Consider the following 14,484-nt stretch of genomic DNA (forward strand, 5'->3'; position numbering starts at 1 on the left):
CAGTTGCTGTAGGTGAAGAAGATGGACAGTAGGAAGAAATTATTTCAGAAATAGTGGGGGCCAGGGGTGCCTGGGTGGCTCAGTCCGTTAAGCGTCTGACTTCAGCTCAGGTCATCTTGGATCCTGGGGTGAAGTCCAGCATCGGACTCCCCGCTCAGCAGGGAGTCTGCTTGTCCCTCTCTCTCTGCCCCTCCCCCTGCTTGTAGCCTCTCTCTCTCTCTCTCTCAAATAAATAAATAATTTTTTTTAAAGGAAGAAAGAAATAGTGAGGGCCATATCACACAGGGTTTTGTGGGGCACTAAACAGACTTCGGCTTTTACTCCAGGCTAGCTGGGAGCCATGGAGAGTTCTGAACAGAAGAGGAACAGGATCTGACGTGGGTTCTAACAGAATCCCTCTGGCTGCAAGTGGGAAGTAGGGGGTGGTCGCTACTAGCAGTCAAGGCCGAAGCGGGGAGCCCAAGGAGGAGGTAACCCCAGTCCATGCAAACAGCTGATGGGACACTCCCCCAGCAGGGTGGCTGTGGAGGTGGTGAGAGAAGGGGTCAGGTTCTGAAACTTTTTCTGAAAGGAGAACCTTCAGGATTTGCTGATAGATCCAATTCTGAGACAGCCACACTCCCCATGGACAGCTCCATGGCCATTTAAAAGGATACAGTATTTGACTTCCCGAAGCACAGACCCCCCCCCCCACAGGAAAGAAGTAGATAAATCAGACGATGTCAAAATTAAAAATTTCTGTGCAGCAGAGGGAAAAATCAACAGAGTCGTAAGTCATCCCTGAGGAATGGGAGAAAATACTTGCAAATCATGTATCTGATAGGTTAATATCCAGAACATGTAAGAAACTTCCTACAACTCAGCAACAGAGGAACAACCCAATTAAAAATGGGGGGAGGACTTGAAATCGACATTTCCATTTCTCCAATGAAGATAGGTGAATGGCTAATAAGCACATGAAAAGATGCTCAACGTCACGGATCCTTAGGGAGACACAAATCCAAGCCACCACGAAAAGACCCCCCCCATACCCACTGGGATGGCTACTCTCCAGAAAAATGGGAAATAACAAGTGTTGGTGAAGATACGGTGAAAATGTCGGTGTGAAAGCAAACTGGCGTAGCCACTGTTGGAAACAGTATGGCGGTTCCTCAAAAAAATTAAAAATAGAACTACCATAGGATCAGGTACTTCCAATTCTAGCTGTATGTCCCAAAAGAACCGGAAGCAGGGTTTGGAGGACATGCACGCACACCCATGCTCATCACGGCGTTATTCACAACAGCCAAAAACGTCGAAGCACCCAAGCATCCATTGACGTATAAATGGATAAGCAAAATATGGCCTCTACAAACGACAATTATTCAGCCTTTAAAGGGAAGGAAATTCAGAGATACTACAACATGGATGAACCTTGAGGACGCGACGCTAAGTGAAATACACCAGGCACAAAAGGACAAATACCGTATGAGTCCACTTAGATGAGTTCCTGAGAGCAGTCACACTCATAAAGACAGAAAGTAGCATGGTGGATGCTAGGGGCCAGGGGTCAGAGGGGTCGGGGGTTGTTTAATGGGGAAAGAGTTTGATGAGAAGCTTCTGGAGATGGATGTTGGTGAAGGCTGCACTACGTGAGAATGTACTTAATGGCACTGAACTGTGCATTTAAAAATAATTAAATTTATTTTTAAAATAAATGTGCATTTAAAATAATTAAAATTATTATTTTAAAAATAATAATGAACAATTTCATGTTATCTGAATTTTACCACAATTTAAAAAATAAATCAATAAAAAGGACAAGGCAGATCTTCAGATGTCAACATGGGAACGTACCCAAGGGCCCAGTGAAGTAAAAGAAGGATGTGGCGAAGCAGGATCCTGGTCGAGTTATGTTTGTCTTGAAAATATTGGCCATTAGTTAAAGAAAAAATGTTTTTCATTATACGTAGTGTTGATGGTGCAGGAAAACAAACACTCTTACAAACGTCTAGTGGCCGTGTTAAATGGTGGAACCTCTAGTTGTAATTTGGCCCAGAAACGTCGCTGAGCCCAGAAAGGCTGGGCATTTATACTACAAAGATACAGCTGCACGGACAAAAATGGACATGGTCATAGCAGGAGCTTGTGGACAGCATCGGGAGCGCCCATCACGGGGGTGGGGGGCACTATGCTGCTTCTGGGGCTGAGTGATGAGGGAGAGGACCAAGGGAGAAGATCTAGACCCGCACTGTCCCATAGAACTTTCTGGGATGATGGCAATGTCCTACATCTGTGCTGTGTCATAGGGGAGCTACAAGCCACCTGTGGCCCGTGAGCCCTTGAGGCTAGTACGTGATGGAGGAAATGAATTTCTTTATTTTATTCCATTTTAATTACATTTAAATAGCCTCCTGTGTTTAATGGGTACTGTGCTGAACAACACACATCTAGAATCAAGATCTAGGAGGAGACCATTAAGAGGAGAAGGCCAAGGGTGGGCCGGGAGGTGTGGTGTGCAAACCCCACAGAATTGAGAGGAGATGCAGGAATTCATTCCTGCGTGTGTTTGTGGAGGTTTCTCCCAATGGAAGGGCCACCAGAAACTGGCGACCAGGGGCAGCCTAGGGTATGGGGTGCTCTGAATACTGTTGTGTGATAACACACCCCGGAACTTAGTGGCTTAACACAATCGCCATTTGGTTTGCTCCCCATCCTGTGGGTCAGAAATCTGGGCAACTTCTCTCTGCTCCAGGGCCGGCTGCTGCTGGAACGTTCAAGGTGACTCCCTGACCCCTGAGTGTGACATCTCAGCTAGGATGACCGGGATGGCTGATAGCCAGCTGGGGCATATATCTGCCAGCTTAGTCCTCAGTCCCTCTGTTCTGCATCATGCAGTCTCTCCCTCCCACCGTGGTCCTCCCAGCACAGTAGCTACACATCTTATACAGTCGCTGGCTTCCCCCAGAGCAAAAATGAAAGATGCCAGGCCTTCTTTAGGCTTAAGTCCCAAACCGGCCTCACCATTCATCCTATTGGTGGGAGCCACTAAAGTCAGTCTTCTGCAGGAAGAGGGGGGCTGACGTGGGAGGTGGGAGGAAGCCCTACATTTTTTTTTCTAACTTTAACCCACTGAGCCAGCCAGGTGCCCCTTTTCTTTCTAACTTTAAAATGTTCACAATGGATATGAGTTACCGTATTATTTGTCTCGAGTTTAGAAAGCCATACATTGCATGGTCCTGCCTCCACAACTTGGCCTGTGCTGTTCCCTCTGCCTCAACACCCTTCCCTTCCACCTGCAGCTGAGACGATGCCTGGAGAAACCTTCCCCGAATACCCCAGTCAAATGACTCCCTGTTGGCTCTGCACTCCCCCCCCTCTATGCCTCTAGGATCTCATTCTGACCCTACTGGAGTTAGTTTTGGGTAATCTGCCTCTCCCGGAAGCCCCTTCAGGTCAACCCAATCTAGGTCATGTCTGTACACACATACACACACACTGAGTAGGTGCTCGGTGAATTCCGGCCCCAAACACTTGCCCTGACCCACCATCTCCCCACCCCACGGGACCTTTGCTCGCATCTGTGGGTGCACTGTCCAGAATCACCACCAGGTGGCAGTCGAGCCCAGCCTCCAACCTCCCCAGCGCCTTTCTGAACCAAGAAAGACCCCTCAGGTTGGAAAGCTGAGAGGTCACCCAAGGCCAGGGCAGGGGGTCCCAAGCCTAGCTTTGAGGATAAATTACCCATCCCAATTGTCCATGCACCTTCTCAACTTCACAACTTGCCTCCCCCTCAAGCAAGCGGGCTTTAAGACGTACCAGCCTTATTTAGGAGGACCCACCTACAAAATCTTGAACCAAGAGAAAGATACCAGACACAAAAGAATGCACCCCGCGAGCTTCCTTTGGTATGAAAATATTTTTTCCAGGGGAGAGAGACCTATTCAAGTTCCTTGGCCATTTCTGAGTCAGGTTCTTTATGCTTGTGCTTTTGAACTTCACTTAATTTAAAAAGTCCTTTCTCGGGACGCCTGGGTGGCTCAGTGGGTTAAAGGCTCTGACTTTGGCTTGGGTCATGATCTCGGGGTCCTGGGATCGAGCTCCGAGACGGGCTCTTTTCTTGGCAGGGAGCCTGCTTCCCCCTCTCTCTCTGCCTGCCGCTCTGCCTACTTGTGATCTCTGTCTGTCAAATAGATAAATAAAATCTTAAAAAAAAAAAAAAAGTCCTTTCTCACCTCTGGCATTAAGTCACTTTCTATTCTTCTATTAATGTGAGAGGGCTTTTTTGGAGTAAAGTATATATAATATTTATCATTTTAACAATTTGTTAGAGTATGATGCAGTGGCGTTAATTACATTCACAGTATTTTGTACATAATCACCACTATCAATACCCAAAACCTTTCCATCATCCCCAACACACACTCTGTCCCTACTAAACAATACCTCCCCATACACCCTTTCTTCAGTTTCTAGCAGTCACTGTTCTTTCTGTCTCTATGAATCTGCCTATTATTGTTCTTCTGTGTCTGGCTTATTTCCCTTAGCATAACACTTGCAGGATCTCTCCATGTCGTAGCATGTGTCAAAACCTCTTTCCTTTTTTTAAAGATTTTATTTAGAGAGAGAGTGTGTGTGTGTGTATGTGCATGCAGGGGGAGAGGGAAAACTTCAACCCAACTCCACGCTAAGCACAGAGCCCGACACGACCCATGAGATCATGACCTGAGCTGAAACCATGAGTCAGATGCCTAACCGACTGAGTCACTCAGACGCCCCTAGATTAATTACTGGAGAAACATCAAGTAGCTATGCTGTGGGAGATGGAGAATCTCATCCAGGCACTGAGATACACCGAGCCCTGAGTCCTGCCCTCATGGGGCTTACAGTGTAGTGTTAGGGCAGGTCGGGGGAGACAAACACCCGTATGGGATCATTTCAGGTACTGATAATACGATAAAGGAAAATAAAGCGGGAGCTCGATCTGTGTCAGTGGCAGCATTCTTAGAGGGCATGTCTGAGGAGGTCCGGGAAGAGGCCAGAAGGAGCCGCATCTGGTCTATATAGACTGCATGTAAAATACCAGAGGAAGATCCTGACACATAGTAAATGCTCAACTAACAGGGGCTCACAGCTCTATCCTACCGATGTGTTTCCAGGTTTGCTGAGAGGCACATGTCCTGGGCTACTGTCACATTTCCTCCTCCCTTGCTCCCTCCAGCTTAGAGGCAGCAGCGGCTTCTGCTGAGAAACTCCGAGCTTTTTCATACCCTCTTTTTTGACTTTTGGGCTCCTCCACCACCCCCGTCACCAATTCCTTACAGGAAAATCTCTCTGCTTAAATGCACAGTGGTTTCCTTTCTTGAGGCAAGGAAGGGATCTGAGAGCAAACTGGCAGTTGAACAGCGTAGCAGGCTTTCACAGCCCCTTCCCCCTTCTTCCCTGGTGGCCTACAGGCAGGAGAGGCTGCTGGGGGCTGGGGACCAGGCAGGCCTGGTTTTGTCCTAGCTCTGCCAGGTGTCAGCTCTGCAAACTTCATCAAGCCAGGTTCCCTCCCTGAAGCCTGCTTTCTCACCTGTCCTGTGGGAAAAAGGGCTGTACTCATTGGGACAGGGTGTTCCGAGAATTTGATGGGGTGTGGCATGGACAGCCACAACCGTAAGAAAGAATATTAAAGAGGAGACTTCCCCTACCACCTGAAAAAGGCACATGCCAGTATAAAACAGTGGGGTCCTGGTGCACAGAGACACGCGCCAACGAGGGAACGCAGTGGGGTGGGAGCCGACCACAGCTGTCTGAGAACCTCAAGGTCTGGATCATAGCCCGCCCGGGAAAGGAAAGATGCTTCACGAGATGGTGTTGGGAAACTGCCCCCCCCAAAAAAAAAAAAAAACTGTGAACAAAGGCAGACTCTTCACATGGATTAATGTCTTAACACAGAGGGGGAACACCATAAAATGAGTCAAGTTACAGACACGTGGTGGAATATTGCTCAGCCATAAAAAGGAATGAGATTTAGGGGTACCTGGGTGGCTCAGTCATTTGAGCCCTACACACTGTGGGGTGTCTGCTTGAAATTCTCTCCCTCTACTCCTCCCCCAACACGCTCACGTGTGCTCTCTGTCTCAAATAAATAAATCTCTAAATAAAACTAATCTAATGAATGAATTCTCTCATCACATCCTCACTAGACATCCATATGGGCAGATGAGTTCATATGTTATAGAAGAAGAAACAGAGGCTCAGAGAAAGTCCCAATGCGTCCTCCCTTACCTAGCTAGTAAGTACGGAAGCTGGAATTCAAACCCGGGCCACCTCCTCACCTTGGTGCGCCTTCCTTCCAAATCTCCTTGCTCTGCGGCTGTAGATTAATTGCTGGAGAAACATCAGCCCGCCTGTACCGCTCCTGGAAATTTCCAGTGCCTTGCCAAGCTGGGCTACAGTTTCACTTTATGCCAGGAGGGGTCGCCAGAGAGTTCCTAATGGTGACAGTCCAGGGTCAGCACCCCAGAGCATGAAGGTGCCATCGTTTATCTAGTGACCTTTAGGATATCTCCAAGTCTGTCTTCCATAAACCAAGGTGCAGCTCTATCCTAGCACCTGTGGTCACCAGCTCCAAGGTGAGAATCTCTCTGGGAATGGATTCTTAGAAATGGCGTCGGAAGAGGAGTGAACATCTTTGAATTGCTCAAATCCCGGGAACTTGCTAAGCCTGATTTACAGCTGAGGAGGATGGGGCCCCCAGAGGATGGGAGCCACAGACATGGGTCACCCCGGATTGTTTGCAAGTACAAGGCCAGTTCTGAAACCGGCTCCTCTGGCTACAGACTTTTCCCACCGCACTCTGTCGGAAGCTCCCACCTCGGCACAAGGGCGGTCCCTGCACTTTTATATGTGTGTGGACCTGTATCTGACCATTCCTTCTGTCATTCAATCATCTGTCCACTTACCTAACAACTACATTGGTAAGATACCAGATCCATGCTGTTCGAGAATGGCTCCAATAACAAGTGCTTCCTAGATAAGAAAATAATTCATCTTCCTTTCTTACATTAATCTGAAGGATTAATGGCATCAGGCTTCATGGTATCAGGGACCTGGACTCTTCCTTTTTTTTTTTTTTTAAAGATTTTACTTATTTATTTGTTTGTTTCTTTAGAGAGCACGAGTTGGGGGAGAGGCAGAGGGAGAGCCACACTGAGCACAGAGCCCAACATGGGCTCCATTTCATAACCCAGACATCATGACTTGAGCCAAAATCAAGAGTCAGATGTTCAAGTGACTGAGCCCCCCACAGGCGCCCCAGGATCCAGACTCTTTCTATCTTAAAGCTCACCCATCTTCAACTGGCAGCTTCCATCTCATGGCCCAATGTGGCTGCCCTAACACTGCTATTACATCTACATTCCTGCCAGTGGGAAGTGGAGAAAAGGAAGCAGGAACCAGCCTCTTTAAGGGCATGACCCAGAACATTTTGTGCCACTTCCGCTCTCATTCTAATTCCGCCAGAATTTGTCACATGTCCTACACTGCTGCAAGGCAGGCTCGAACAGCGGTCAGTAGCTAACATAGCTGGGCAGCTTGCCACGCTGCTAAAACTCGGGGTTTATAACCAATGAATATATCGTCCACCCCCTGCCACCCACACTTTTTCTGAGCACCAACCATGTGTGAGAGAAGTTGCCGCAGACTAGAAATAGCCCATACTTTGGAATTTGATTCATCTTGGATTCAATTGCAATTCTGCCTTTCCCCACTGTGGGGCTCTGGGCCATACTGTCCTCATTTATAACCTGGAGGTAAGAGGGTAAGTATGTTCATGCCATGTGAGCACATGCGGACTGAGCATTGAGCCTGGCACACATCTGGCACCAAAGGAACAGCACCTGCTTTCCAATGAGCTAGACCCTGAGCTGGGCTCCCGGGGGCCAGAGGTGACTCAGCAGAGGCCCTGCCCTCAATTCCAATGGGGAGACATTACCAGGCAGCCTCCGGTTAAAAAAAAAAGCCAAATGACCGGTCAGCGTATAATCCCAATGCGTCAACTGTGCGTGAGTCAGAAGCAGTTATGCCCACAAGTCGTAAAGTAGCAGCTGGACCCAAGATAACTGGCATCCTTCCAACCCCACCCCCCCACCCCCGCCCTGGCCCTGTCTTAAAGAAGAGCAAACAGAGCTGAGGGACGAGCCGTGACCACAGCGTGACTCCACGGTTTTATTTTATCAGTCTTGTCCTAATAGGACCCGTGGGTTAGTTCCAGTTTGGAGCGATCATCAACAGCCTTGCTGAGCCTCCCTGCGCCTATAGGAGTGACAGTTTTCCGGGGTCGCTGGGGAGAAACAGAATTGCTGGGGTGAACTAGAAGCCCAGAGTGTGTTCCGGATGCGGCAAAGGTGGGTGTCTCTCCCCAGCTTGCTTTCAGATCAGTTTCTCAGCCTCAGCACTGGTGACATTTTGGGCCAGAGAATTCTCTATCCTGTGCATGGTAGGACAGGTAGCGGCACCCCTGGTTTCTCTACCTGGGTAGAGAACATGTCCTACCATGTCACCACCCCCCGCTGTGACAACCACAACCACAACTGTCTCAGCATGTCACCACCCCCTGCTGTGACAACCACAACTGTCTCAAGACCTTGTCAAAAAGGGGTCAAACATAGCCCCAGGATGGAAACTACTGCTTGAGGTCTACAGAGCCTGCAAATAGGAATTCTAAGCACAGATTCTTTAAGCAGATTTATGCTTATGGATGTGAAGGGTTTTCTTCTCTTTGGGCAGGTAGGATTTTTTTCTCCATGGAAGGGGTACAATGACCTTGGTAGTCACTAAAGATTTCAGGTCATTATGGCTAAAATTAGTGGTATTTGAATATGGATAAGAGAAATTATATTAGAATCTTCTGTGAATCTTAAATTTCCTCATTTTGAAACCTGTTTCAAACCCATGGCCACGTATGAGAATGTCTTTGTTCTTAGGAAATGCACACTGAAGTATTTAGGAGTAAAAGAACGTTGCACCTGTAACTGACTCTCAAATGGTTCAGAAAAATTATAAACACACAGAGAAAATGATAAATCAAGTGTAGCAAAGTGTTGATGATTGGGGGATCTGAGTGAAGGAGATATGGAAGCTTACTGCACTATTTTTGCAACTTCTCTGTTAAAATAAAATTATCTTAGAAATTATGATTTTAAAAGGATCTTATCATACTCACCTATGTTTTATTCTAGTTTTTAAAACATGGTTTTAATCTGTTATTCCCTGGACTCCGAATTACTCCTGTTCCCTGAATAGTACACGGAGTTACATTCACACTTCATCATCCTTGATCTCACCACACCTGCTGCCGAACATACCCTCCTTCCCTTTTCTCCCTGACAAAATCTTACTCATCTTTGGGCAAGTTAACTTTTCTGAGCCTCAATCTTTTTTCCTATAAATGAGGCCAAAAAGCAAGTGTACATAAGATATCCAGCACACAGAAACAGCCACCTTCAAACACCAGTCTCCCACACTTTTCTCCCCAATCCCACGCTGATCTTGATCCTTATACTCTGCCAGTAAGAAAAAAGATGTAAAACAAAAACAGATGTATTGGTTTCCTATAACTGTGAAGTCCAGAAGAAGATCACACATAGTTCAGGTAAGGTTTGCTCTGGGTATTTATTTAATGCTAATAATAATAGCTATAATTTATTGCCAGGCACTCTTCTAACCACAATGTATTTATTAGCTTATCTTCACAACAACCCCCAAAGCTAGGCATACTCTTGTTACCCCCATTTTGCATATTAGGAAACTGACGTCCTAAGAGAATAAATAATTTGCCTATGGTCACACAGCATACAAGTTGTGGGGCTGAGACTTAAAACAAAGTCTGGCTGACTGGAAAGGAGTACCGCTTTCAGGTAAGGTTTGATCCAGCCACTCAAAGATCTCACCAAGGACCTGGTTTCTCTTGGTCTTTCCTCTTTCCCTTTTCCAGGGAACTCACCCTAAAGATTACCCCCTCATGGCTGCCAGCAGATTCTGAAAAGACTTTCTTTCTCATTCACATCCAATGGGGTAAAAGCATCTATTTCCCAAAATGTTCAGATTCCTGGATCCATGAAATTCCATGGCAGGATCCTGAAATTCACTCTGACTGGGCCACCTGAAGTCACACACCCATCTCTGAACCAATCACCGTGTTTCAGGTGGCTGAACATCTCTTGGCTTATATTAAAGACGTGGAGTCCATTCCATGCAAACCACAGATGAGAAAGCAGGCAAGAGAGAGTCCTCCAAAAATTCAGAGTATTGTTTCCATGAAGGAAGGGGAATGGGCGTGGGCACCCAGAAGCAGATGTCTCCATTCCCATGACTCACACATACAATAAAACACTTTAAAATTGGGGGCGGGGGGAGAGGAAGACTTAATTTGAGGATGGCTGTGCCATAGCCCAGGCACGCACCACACCGTCTGGTCTAGTCAGTGTAGTCTGGCCATGACCTCCAGGGAAGGAGGCCTTCCTGTCTATAGCCACTCCCTGTGGTGCTAGCAGGGCCAGGAGGCAGGCCCCCTCAGGGTGTTGGCAAACAGCCTACAGCAGGCCAGAGCACAGCATGGGACACTTCCTTCCGGGTAGGAGGCCCTGCTGGGAACAGGGCAGATGGAAAGGAGATGTTCCCATACACTGACAGAGGGAGCAAACAGCCCAGCTGGGCACACAGGGCATCTAGGGGTAGCGGGATAGCTGGCATGCTGACTGCATAGCAGCCCCCCATCTCTGAGACTCTTCTCACAGCCAGGACACTCTGACGTCCTTGGTCCTTCCACCAGGCTAAGACATGGACCTTCTTAGATCCCTATGGACCCTAGTCCCACTTTTTCTTAACAGCCCACACATTCAGTCAATCATGAAAGCTAGTAAGCCTCCTTCCCACCGCAGGGCTCTTGCACTGGCTTTTTGCTCTGTCAGGAACACTCTCCCCCTACAGTCCTACATGGCTCCCTCCCTCCCCTCCTTTAATCTGCTCACCTTCTATCTTTAGTCTATCACCTTCTCCATGAGACATTCCTTGGCTTCCATAGTTAGCTATTCAACCTGCCCTCCAGCCCCCACCTTCCAATCCGCCTTACCCTGCTTTGTTGTGTTTTCTCCCCCCCGGCCCCCCAAGCATAGTTTAGAGCATAGTTTAGCACGAGTGATTATTGTCCATCTTCCCCTTCTATCCTCCACCCCCGGCTGTCAACTCCAGGAGGCAGAGATTTTTGTCTTCTTTCTTTCCTGTTACCTAGAGCAGGCCCTGCCTTGTAATACTTGCTCAATAAATATTTGCTGGGTGAATAAATGAAGGTAAAAATGAAACTCTGAGTGAAGCTCGTGTTTGCAGTCAGTTTGTGTGGTGCGGAGCCTACATAAATACGCACGAGGCAGGAGCTTAAACATTTCCCCTTAACATAGGGCACTGTGTGTCACTAGGAACGTCTCTCAGGAATGAGACTCCGTTCTCCCCAGGTCCCTCAGCCCGCAGCATGGGGCTGGCTCGGGGCAGACCCTGAAAACACTCACCCAGCACAAGCACACCCAGAAGGTTGAAGAGGAGGCATAAAGAGGGGGGAGAAGGAAGTCTGCTGGCACAAGCCCCCATCACAGCCTCCCTTGACCTCCAGCCCCCTCAGCCATCAGCCCTGTGGACCCTTCTTCTTCTTTTTTTTTTTTTTTAAAGATTTTTATTTATTTACTTGACAGACCGAGATCACAAGTAGGCAGAGAGGCAGGCAGAGATAGAGGAGGAAGCAGGCTCCCCTCTGAGCAGAGAGCCCGATGCGGGGCTCGATTCCAGGACCCCGGGACCACGACCTGAGCCGAAGGCAGAGGCTTTAACCCACTGAGCCACCCAGGCGCCCCCCCTGTGGACCCTTCTTATTCATCTCCCTGCCCTCATCTAATGCACCTCCTCTGGGCAGCTAGAGGGAGCTTCTCAAAGCACAAATTGGATCTTCTGCTCTGCGGGGCACCCTGGTGCTGCCCTTAGAAAGGGCAAGATTTCTCTGTAGGGCCCCAAGCACGCCCAGGCCCCCATGGAGCTTCCATTTCTCTGCAACTCTCATGCTATACCCCGGCCTGGCTTACTGTCTTTTCTTCCATTCAGTGAGTAAAACAATCTCTCACCCCTGGGTCTGTGCACAGGCTAGGCACTGTGTCTGGAAGACCCTCATACCTCACCTGACTCCCTTTCCCCCAGCCAGTTCTTTCTTAACATCGGATGTCAGCTCAGGCATCCCCTCCTCCAGGAAGCCATCTCTGATTTCTCATCCTGAGGTTGGTAGCCATTACATATGCATTCCCACAGCTCTCTGTCTGCCTCTTTCACTCATGCATTAATTCAACACTTATTTGGCCTAAATGGTGCCGAACAATCTGGCTCCCTTGTACCCCTCTGATCCCACCTTCCCTCTTTTTCTCCACTCACCCTCTGCTCCAGCCTCATAAGCCTCCTTGCTGTCCCTTGAGCACACCAAGCATGCTCCTGCCTCAGGGCCTCTGCACTTCCTCTCTGGGTATCTTCTTGGCAGCTCCTTCCCTTCCTCAAGGTCTCTGCTCAACTGGCACCTCCTCCGAGAGGCCTTCTGGACACCTTCTGCTCCCCGTCTGATGAAGCCCTCCCTGTCATTCTCCACCCATCTCCGCAGCCTGCTTCACTTTTCCACATCATTGGTCCCTACCTGAAATTAGATGATCTTTTTACCTGTTTGTTGTCTGTCCTGCTTACAAATCTAAGGACAGGGCGCCCACATGTCTTGTTTGCTGCTGCACCATCAGCATTTTGCACAGTATCTGGCCCACAGCAATTCTCAGCAAAAATCTGATGAATAAGTGAATGGAGCCATCCAGATCAACGAGACTTGAGGCAAGCCGGCAGGGGCTCCATCCCCCAACACTGTGACACCTTGTAGGGGTGTCCATCTCGGGCAGCTTTGCAGCCTGAGTCTCAGAGCTAGGAGGAACTGGAGAAGAGAGACTGCAAGGGGGAGAAGGGGCCAGCCACATACCTCTCCAGGGAGACAGTTCACCAGGAAGCAGGTACAGCAAGTGCTAAGGCCCAGCAGCAGGATGACAGTGAGAGATGTGAAGACACATGGCTGGAGAGTCAGCAGGGCCCAGACCAGCAGGGCCTTGAACGTCAGGTGAGGGTGTGGATCTCGGCCCAACACCTTCATTGTCAAGTATAACACACAAGGGAGGTGATGAACATTTTCCTGCACTGTCTCCTCACTACCTCTCATTGTGTTCATTGTGAACCTTATGAAAGCCTATGACACACTCTCTTTCCTTTTAACAAAGGAAAACGGACCTACATAGGCTCAGACACAGAGCTGTGAGACTCCAAGTTTCAAAGGCTGAGCTCCTTCCATGGCCCAGCACTGCCTTTGACATTTGCACTGTCTGCCCATTCCCACCGTGGGCACATGATGCTGCCTCTTCCCTCCTTACTGACTTTGCTCTAACTTGGTGATCAAAAGCGCATGTCATCCTCAAGGCCAGAAAAACAACTTGATGCCCACTTGATATCTCTGCTCAGAACATCCAGCGTGCACCTCACACACAATATGCCCAAAACAGAACTGCTGTTCTCTCCCGCACCCCCAACGTGCTCCCACCGTGTTCTCGCCCAGCTCAGTCAATAGCACCTCCATCCTCCCAGTGGCTCAGGCACCAGGAACCTGAAACTTCTATTTCCCTCACCCCACTCCATCTCATTGATCAGCAAATGCTGGCCACTCCACCTTCAAAAACACATCCAGAATCAACCACATCCCCCACGTCCACAATCACGCTGGTCTGACCCTCCATCTGCTCCTACCTGAGCTATCGTGGTCACCTCTTCCTGGTGTCCTGCCTCTGCACCGTCCCGGAGTCCATTCCTTGCAGGCAGCCAGAGAGACCCTATTAAAATGCACAGTCAGGGTAACTGCACAACTCTTTACTAGAAGTGCCCAACAGAACTTTCTGTGATGATGGACATGTTCTACATCTGTACTGTCCAATTCACTTGTCACCTGCCACAGGTGACTATTGAAATGTGCTTAGTGTAATTGAAGGGCTGAATCTTTAATCTGGCAAGGCTGTGGGAAACAAGCTCTCTTGAACACAGCTGTGGGAGTATAAATTAGCATGTGATTCTTTTTTCTTTTAAATATATTTATTTATTTGACAGAGAGAGGGATCACAAGTAGGCAGAGAGGCGGAAAGCCCAGCAGGGAGCCCGACACAGGGCTCGATCCCAGGACCCTGAGATCATGACCTGAGCTGAAGGCAGAGGCTTAACCCACTGAGCCACCCAAGCACCCTAGCATGTGATTCTAATCCCAGTATCCACCTACCTAATGATGGTTGTTCTATATCTGCTAAAATGACAAAGACATTTAACTTTATCACAGTGATCCCAGTTCAAGAGTGTGTCATCTTGATCTACCTTCACATGCAACAGTGACGTTGCATAAATAGTTGACAAAATCTA

Source organism: Mustela lutreola, chromosome 9 (assembly GCF_030435805.1).
Source record: "Mustela lutreola isolate mMusLut2 chromosome 9, mMusLut2.pri, whole genome shotgun sequence".
In the NCBI taxonomy this organism is placed as follows: Eukaryota; Metazoa; Chordata; class Mammalia; order Carnivora; family Mustelidae; genus Mustela; species Mustela lutreola.